Here is a 9,545-nt window from a genome sequence, read left to right as displayed (position 1 = left end):
GCCTGGAATTAATCATAAAATAAGTAAAAAGAAAAGGATTAAATGTCGTTTCGTTTGGATGTGGATTATATTCAGTCCTAAATTGTATATATTGGTAGCTAACATAATTATATATTCTAATTTCCCTTTCTTTGCAAATAGCCTTGCCTATAGTCGCCAAGCATATTTAATACACAAATAAGTGAAAGGAAAACATTTTAACCAGGAAGATGGGTGTTTGGGAAAAGATCGCAGTAACTGGACACAATCTATTGTCGGAGGTCAAGAGTAGGCTTAACAACATAATTGTTTCCATTGAACGTCGTCGCCAGTTCACCCCTCCCCCGTTAAGCCTATGGTGGCACACGTACCTGCATGCTATTGTGAACATCGCCCCCCCCCCCACCCCCCCATAACTTCAACTTCTCTCCATTACAACAACCACTCACTTTCACTTCCATATGATTCTCAAGTGAGTGAGTCAACACTCCCATCCCCGTACAACACAAGGTTTGGACAATATAATCAATGACAGTGTGGAAAACATAAACAAAATATATTTTACCAATATCTAGTATTTCATAATAAACCCATTACTAGGTTCATAATATTGCACATTCTTTAGCTGGCTTGTTTCTTTTTTTATATATATTTTTTGATAGGGGGTAGATCAGGTTTAATATTGCAGATTGATTGTAACTTCCATCAATGTAATTGTCTGCATCACATCCAATCCCCCATATATATTTTTTCTCACAAATATATATATATATATATACACATACACATACATACAGACAGACAGACATATACAGTACCAGTCAAAAGTTTGGACACACCTACTTATTCAAGGATTTTTCTTTATTTTTACTATTTTTTACATTGTAGAATAATAGTGAAGACATCAAAACTATGAAATAACACATATGGAGGGGGGGTATACAGAAGATAGCCATATTTGGTCAAATAAGCAAAGAGAAACAACAGTCCATCATTACTTTAGGGCATGAAGGTCAGTCAATCCGGAACATTTCAAGAACTTTGAAAGTTTCTTCAAGTGCAGTCGCAAAAACCATCAAGCGCTATGATGAAACTGGCTCTCATGAGAACCACCACAGGAATGGAAGACCCAGAGTTACCTCTGCTGCAGAGGATAAGTTCATTAGAGTTACCAGCCTCAGAAATTGCAGCCCAAATAAATGCTTCAAAGAGTTCAAGTCACAGACACATCTCAACATCAACTGTTCAGAGGGGACTGTGTGAACCAGGCCTTGACGGTCAAATTGCTGCAAAGAAACCACTGCTAAAGGACACCAATAAGAAGAAAAGTGTGACGAGGTGTGAATGAAGGAGTCAGGCTCACGAGGAAGTCCAGAGTTTATTCCGTTTACATAAATAAAACACACCCAGGGTCAAAAAAACACACCCAGCGTCAAAACGAAATATTACACCTTGGCGATAGCAACAGGAAGAGTAGCTCAACCGAGCTACTCGCTCTCACAATGAAACAATCACCCACAAAGACAAGGGGAACAGAGGGAACACTTATACACATACTAATTAGGGGAATGAGCACCAGGTGTGTGTGATTGACAAGACATGACAAGTGGAGTGATGAGAATGGGATCGGCAGTAGCTAGTAAGCCGATGACGACGAACGCCGAAACCTGCCCAAACAAGGAGGGGAGGCAGCCTCGGCGGAAGTCGTGACAGTACCCCCCACTTGACGCGCGGCTCCAGCAGTGCGCTGACCCCGGCCTCGGGGACGGCCAGGAGGACGAGGAGCAGGGCGAGTCGGATGGCGACGGTGGAAATCCCTCAACAGGGAGCGATCGAGGATGTCCCTCCTTGGGACCCAGCACCGTTCCTCCGGACCGTACCCCTCCCACTCCACGAGATACTGAAGGCCCCCCACCCGACACCTCGAATCCAGTATGGAACGGACCGAATACGCCGGGGCCCCCTCGATGTCCAGAGGAGGTGGAGGAACCTCCCGCACCTCAGACTCCTGGAGCGGACCAGCTACCACCGGCCTGAGGAGGTGACACATGAAACTAGGGGTTAATACGGTAATCAGGGGGGAGAAAAAACCTGTGTGTAACCTCGTTTATCCTCCTCAGGACTTTAAACGGCCGCACAAACCGCAGGCTCAGCTTCAGGCAGTGCAGGCAGAGGGGTAGATTCTGGGTCGAGAGCCAGACCCGATCCCCTGGTACTAAAACCGGGGCCTCCCTGCGGTGGCGGTCAGCGTTCGCCTTCTGATGATGCACAGCGCGCTGGAGGCGAACGTGGGCAGCGTCCCAAGTCTCCTCCGCACGCCGAAACCAGTCATCCACCGCAGGAGCCTCGGTCTGGCACTGGTCCCACGGTGCCAGGACCGGTTGGTAACCCAAACCGACCAGGATAGTGGTGTTACCTTGGGAGAGGGGAAGATCAGTAAGAAAATCAATACTAATGTGAGACCATGGTCGTTGTGGAACTGGTAAAGTTTGTAGCTTACTCGCTGGGAGGTGCCTAGGTGCCTTACTCTGGGCGCACACTGAGCAAGAGGAAACATACACGTCACGTCCTTAGCCAAGGTAGGCCTCCAGTACTTCTCGGTCAGGCAGCGCATTGTACGACCGATACCTGGATGACCAGAGGAGGGTGACGTGTGTGCCCAGTAGATCAGGCGATCACGGATAAGCGCAGGCACATACTGCAGCCCAGCTGGACACTGCGGTGGAGATGGATCTGTGCGTAATGCCTGTGCTATATCCGCGTCCATCGCCCATACTACCGGCGCCACAATGCATGAGGCCGGGAGTATGGGGGTGTTGTCTCTGAGGCCTCTCCTCTGTGTCATACAGCCGAGATAGTGCGTCTGCCTTCACGTTCTTCGTACCCGGAATGTATGAGAGTGTGAAATCAAACCGGGTGAAGAAGAGGGCCCCACTGGCCTGGCGAGGATTCAGCCTCCTCGCTGCCCCGATGTACTCCAGGTTACAGTGGTCTGTCCAGACAAGGAAAGGGTGTTTCGCCCCTTCGAGCCAATGGCTCCACACTGTCAAAGCTCGGACAACAGCCTGCAGCTCCCGATCACCAACGGCGTAGTTCTGCTCCGCCGAACTGAGCTTCTTCGAAAAGAAGGCACAAGGGCAGAGCTTGGGTGGCGTGCCCGAAGCGTTGGGATAAGACAGCGCCTATCCCTACCTCGTACGCATCCACCTCCACTACGAACGGTAGTGATGGATCGGGGTGGGCTAGTACCGGGGCTGAGGTGAACAGACCCCTCAGGTTACTGAAGGCCAAGTCAGCCTCAGCAGACCAGCGGAGCCGGGACGGCCTACCCTTCATCAAGGAGGTAATGGGAGTTGCGGCCTTGCCAAATCTCCGGATAAACCTCCGATAGTAGTTGGCAAAGGCAAGGAAGCGCTGCACCTCCTTCACTGTGGTTGGAGTCGGCCAATTATGCAAGGCTAAAATGCGATTGCCCTCCATCTCCACACCTGTGGTAGTAATGTGGTATCCGAGGAAGGAGATTGACTGCTGGAAAAACTCACACCTCTGCCTTGGCATAAAGATCATTCTCCAGCAGTCGGACCAGTACCTTGTGAACCAGGGACACATGCTCGGTGCGCGTAGCGGAATACACCAGGATGTCATCGATGTAGACCACCACACCGCGACCAAGCATGTCCCGAAACACCTCGTTCACAAAGGACTGGAAAACGGATGGAGCATTCTTCAAACCGTAGGGCATCACCAGGTATTCATAATGCCCCGAGGTTGTGCTGAATGCTGTTTTCCACTCATCCCCTTCCTGAATACACACCAGGTTGTAGGCACTTCTGAGGTCTAATTTGGTGAAAAAACGGGCCCCATGCATTGACTCAATCATTGAAGGAATGAGGGGAAGAGGATAACTAAATCATACCGTCACCTTATACAGTGGTCGATAATCAATGCATGGGCGTAAACCGCCATTTTTCTTCTTCACAAAGAAGAAACTAGAGGAAGCAGGTGAAGTGGAGTGACGTATATACCCCTGGCACAGGTACTCGGTGACGTATGTTTCCATAGCCTCCGTTTCAGCCTGCGACAGGGGATACACATGACTCCTGGGAGGTACAGCGTCTACCCGAAGATTTATCGCGCAATCCCCCTCCCGATGAGGTGGTAATTTAGTCGCTTGTATCTTGGAAAACGCGAGCGCCAGATCATGGTATTCGGGGGAAATGCGCATGGTGGGGGTACAGTCTGAACTTTCCACTGTGGTTGCACCAACGGAAACACCTAGACACCTACCCGGACACTCACGTAAGAACCCTCTGCAGCCATGAAAATGTGGGGTTGTGAAGGGCTAATCACGGAATGCCTAAGACTACAGGGTAAGCAGGAGACTCAATAATCAAAAAAGTGATCTGCTCAACATGCGTCTCCTGTGTAATCATGGTGACTGGTACAGTAACCTCCTTAACCAACCCGGACCCTAATGGTCGACTACAAGTGCTCTGATGGGGAGTGGAATGGAGAGGGGAACCAATGAAATGCCTTGACGGTGTGCAAATGCCCTGTCTATAAAGTTTCCAGCCACGCCTGAATCGACTAGCGCCTTATACTCTGAATCTACCAGGTGATCGGGAAATGAGATAGATAAGGTACAGTGTGCCGCAAAGGGCTCTGAACAAGTTTGGGTGTTCGTTACCTGGGGTGATGCGTGACTACCCTGCCTACCGCCTCCAGACCCAAAGGAACCTTGACTACGAGATGAGGTGGATTGTCCCTTCGTGCCACCAGAGTGGCACTGTCACTGTCCTACTGCGCTCTCTCGACCGGCGGCTCCCCCCACTCCATCTGCTCGGGGTCAGAGTCGTCCGGAGTGGGAACGGGCAGACCCCTACCAGGACATCCTCTGGCTGCTAGCAGATTGTCCAGCCAGATGGCCATGTCCACCAGTTGGGAGAACGATAGCATGGCATCACGGCAGGCTAGCTCCCATCGGACGTCTTCCCTTAGGTGGCACCGGAAATGGTCGATCAGGGCCCGCTCGTTCCACCCGGAACCCGCTGCCAGCGTCCGGAACTCCAGCGCGTAGTCCTGTGCAGTCCTCGTCCCCTGCCTCAGATGGACCAGTCATTCGAAAACAGCCCGAAAGAGGCGAGCAAACTCCACGTAGTCCTCCAACGCGGCACCTCCCTCGTTCCACACTGCGTTGGCCCACGCAAGGGCTCTCCCACAAAGACAGGAAACGAGGACGGATACCTTCTCCCGCTCCAGTGGCGCCGGCCTGATGCTGGAGAAATACAACTCTAGTTGGAGCAGAAATACATTACATCGCGCTGCCGTCCCATCAAACGCTGCTGGCCGGGATATCTGGATCCCTCCAGGGGCTGGGGTGTAGGTGGCTGGATCCGGTTGACCAGCTGGTCTCGATAGATCAGGTCCTCTCCTCTCCAGGCGTTCTACTACCTGAAGAACCTGATCCATCGCTTCCCGCAAGCTGGCCAGCATTGAGGAATGCTCCTGGAACCTTGCCACAACTCCAGGCATGTGGTCTTCTCCTGCTGACTCCATTACGCGGGGTGAGTGATTCTTTGACGAGGTGTGAATGAAGGAGTCAGGCTTAGGAGGTAAAACACCGAAGTCCAGAGTTTATTCTATTTACATAAATAAAACGCACTGAGCGTCAAAACGAAACTATCACAAGGGAAATATTCCACCTTGGCAATAACAACAGGAAGAGTTACTCAACCGAGCTACTCACTCTAACAATTATATTATTGATCGATTGACTATGACTTTTCAGATCACCCAGTAGTGCTATCTGCAGGGTTAGCTCCAGGTAAATATTGCAATCCTTCAGCCATTCCTGGACCTGTGACCAAAAACAAGCTACAAATGGACAGTACCAAAACAAATGATTTAGCTGGCTTGTTAATGAAAATAGGACATCCATATCTTAAACTTCTGTCATCTCCAGAAACTTTTTTCTATTTTTACTAAAGCTAGTATGTCATTTTTTTCATTCACCAAAACTGGTGTCTAACCCATTAGCCACTAGCCACAATCAAGATTTAATTCAAAAGATTGCCTGCCCTCCACTGTGAAGCTCAACTCAGCTAGATCAAATAAACAGAGCAAGAATAATGTGTAATTTGAGTTGGACAGGTGTGATTGGCAGCGTGTTATTGGCCTGGAATTAATCATAGAATAAGTAAAAAGAAAAGGATTAAATGTCGTTTCGTTTGGATGTGGATTATATTCAGTCCTAAATTGTATATATTGGTAGCTAACATAATTATATATTATAATTTCCCTTTCTTTGCAAATAGCCTTGCCTATAGTCGCCAAGCATATTTAATACACAAATAAGTGAAAGGAAAACATTTTAACCAGGAAGATGCGTGTTTGGGAAAAGATTGCAGTAACTGGACACAATCTATTGTCGGAGGTCAAGAGTAGGCTTAACAACATAATTGTTTCCATTGAACGTCGTCGCCAGTTCACCCCTCCCCCGTTAAGCCTATGGTGGCACACGTACCTGCATGCACACGTACACCCCCCCCCCCCCCCACCCTACAGGAGGAGAGAGGAAGGTTTCTCCATCTTTTGTTGTCCCTCCTCCCCTCGCGAGTGCTGTTTTAAATAGCGAGAGGCAGGTGTGACATCGACACAAAGTCACATCTCCTTCTCTAGCGCACCTTACAGTAACCGTGAAGACAACTTGTTCAAGGAGAACCACGACGCTTTTCGATTCAATAAACCTTCCAAGTCAAGAAATTACAGGTAAGGTTTCCATCTCTTTTATCTGATGATGTGGATATATACAAAATAACGATTTATTCGTTTTTTTTCTTTTTTCACACTGACATAATGGTAGTCTTTTATTTCCAGCTGTTCGCTTGATGAATTGGTAGCCTACACTTTCAGATCATACATTATAAACGTTTTGGAATATGGACGTTTTTGTGGTTTTTGTCTCATGATTTAATTTAATTAAGGGATCTACTAATTAACAGTGGTGGAAAAGTACCCAATTGACATATTTGACTAAAAGTAAAGATACCTTAATGGAAAATGACTCAAGTTAAAGTTAAAGTCAACCAGTAAAACACTACTTGAGTAAAAGTCTAAAAGTATTTGGTTTTAAATATACTTAATCCCTCATTCTTAGGTCAAAATGCTGCCTGATGAACCAACTTTATTTATTTTTTATTTTTGGGATCATTTGTGAGAAGGAGGCAGTGAGACTTTAAAGAAAGTATCACTGCCTCCTTCTCACAAATGATCCCAAAAATATAAAAATTAAATAAAGTTGGTTCAATCACAGTGGCGGGTCATTTTGACCCTAGGACAACGGGAGGGTTAAGTATCAAAAGTAAATGTATTTACTAAAATATAGGTAGGTATCAAAAGTAAAACTAAAGATAATTTCAAATGCCTTATATTAAGCAAACCAGACGGTAAAATTGTATTGTTTTCTATTTATTTGTGGAGAGCCAGGGCACACTCAGATATAATCTACAAACGAAGCATTTTTGTTTAGTGAGTCCCCCAGATCAGAGGCAGTAGGGATGACCAGGGATGTTCTCTTGATAAGTGCGTGAATTGGACAATTTTCCTGTCTTGCTAAGCATTCAAAATGTAATGAGTACTTTTGGGTGTCAGGGAAAATGTTTGGAGTAAAAATAACATTATTTTATTTCGGAATTTATGCTAGTGAAGTTAAAGTGAAAATTGTGAAACATATAAATAATAATATGCCATTTAGCAGACGCTTTTATCCAAAGAGATTTACAGTCATGCGCGCATACATTTTTATTTTATTTTTTGTGTATGGGTGGTCCCGGGGATCGAATCCACTACCTTGGCGTTACAAGCGCCGTGCTCTACCAGCTGAGCTACAGAGGACCACGTAAAGTACAGATTCCCCCCAAAACGACTGAATTACTACTTTAAACTAGTTTTATTTAAGTACTTTACACCACTGCTAATTAATAATGTGAAAACAATTATGGTCTATTTTAATTCAACAATGTTACCCATTCACTATGCAATGTTTTGTTGTCTTATATACCCCTATGAGTTAATGACCAATTACCACACAAATGGTAGGCCTATGTTTATTCACTGGAATGTTAATGTTTTTATTCACGCTGGTATGATAGTTTCATATTGCCATTGATACAACTCAAAGCTTTTGAAATAAGCTTGTACTATCATCATCAACATGTGCAAGCCCATAATTGCAAGCATAAGCATGATAGTGCAATTGCATCTGACTGTTGTAGTCCAATGTAGCTCAGTTGGTAGAGCATGGCGCTTGCAACGCCAGGGTTGTGGGTTTGTTTCCAACGGGGGGCCAGTATGAAAAATGTATGCACTCACTAACTGTAAAATGTTGATGATTACTTTTGTAAATATATAATTCTATTCGTCCTTAACAAATGAATAATTAGTAGCACTAGTAGTATATTCTAACCGTCTGGATCTCCGTTACTCTATCAGGAATGGACAATAGCAGCAGACTGATGTTCGCTGTCGTCATGGTTATAGCCTACATGGGGATGAGAGCCCAGACCCAGAACACCACACCGGCCCAGAATGTCACAAATACAGCTAATACTACTACTACGGGACCCAACACAACAATGGCCCTGAACATCACAGATACAGATAATGTTACAGCTACGGGACCCAACATAACAATGGCCCTGAACATCACAGATACAGATAATGTTACAGCTACGGGACCCAACATAACAATGGCCCTGAACATCACAGATACAGATAATGTTACAGCTACGGGACCCAACATAACAACGGCCCTGAACATCACAGATACAGATAATGTTACAGCTACGGGACCCAACATAACAACGGCCCTAAACATCACAGATACAGATAATGTTACAGCTACGGGACCCAACATAACAATGGCCCTGAACATCACAGATACAGATAATGTTACAGCTACGGGACCCAACATAACAACAGCCCTGAACTTCACAAATACAGATAATGTTACAGCTACGGGACCCAACATAACAACGGCCCTGAACTTCACAAATACAGATAATGTTACAGCTACGGGACCCAACATAACAACGGTCCTGAACATCACAGATACAGATAATGTTACAGCTACGGGACGCAACATAACAACGGCCCTGAACTTCACAAATACAGATAATGTTACAGCTACGGGACCCAACGTAACAACGGCCCTGAACTTCACAAATACAGATAATGTTACAGCTACGGGACCCAACATAACAACGGCCCTGACCTTCACAAATACAGATAATGTTACAGCTACGGGACCCAACATAACAACGGCCCTGAACTTCACAAATACAGATAATGTTACAGCTACGGGACCCAACATAACAACGGCCCTGAACTTCACAAATACAGATAATGTTACAGCTACGGGACCCAACATAACAACGGCCCTGAACTTCACAAATACAGCTAATGTTACAGCTACGGGACCCAACATAACAACGGCCCTGAACTTCACAAATACAGCTAATGCTACAGCTACGGGACCCAACATAACAACGGCCCTGAACTTCACAAAT

This window comes from Coregonus clupeaformis, chromosome 39, assembly GCF_020615455.1.
Source record: "Coregonus clupeaformis isolate EN_2021a chromosome 39, ASM2061545v1, whole genome shotgun sequence".
NCBI lineage: Eukaryota > Metazoa > Chordata > Actinopteri > Salmoniformes > Salmonidae > Coregonus > Coregonus clupeaformis.
The sequence above is the reverse complement of the archived record's forward strand: the minus strand, read 5'-3'. Positions refer to the sequence as shown.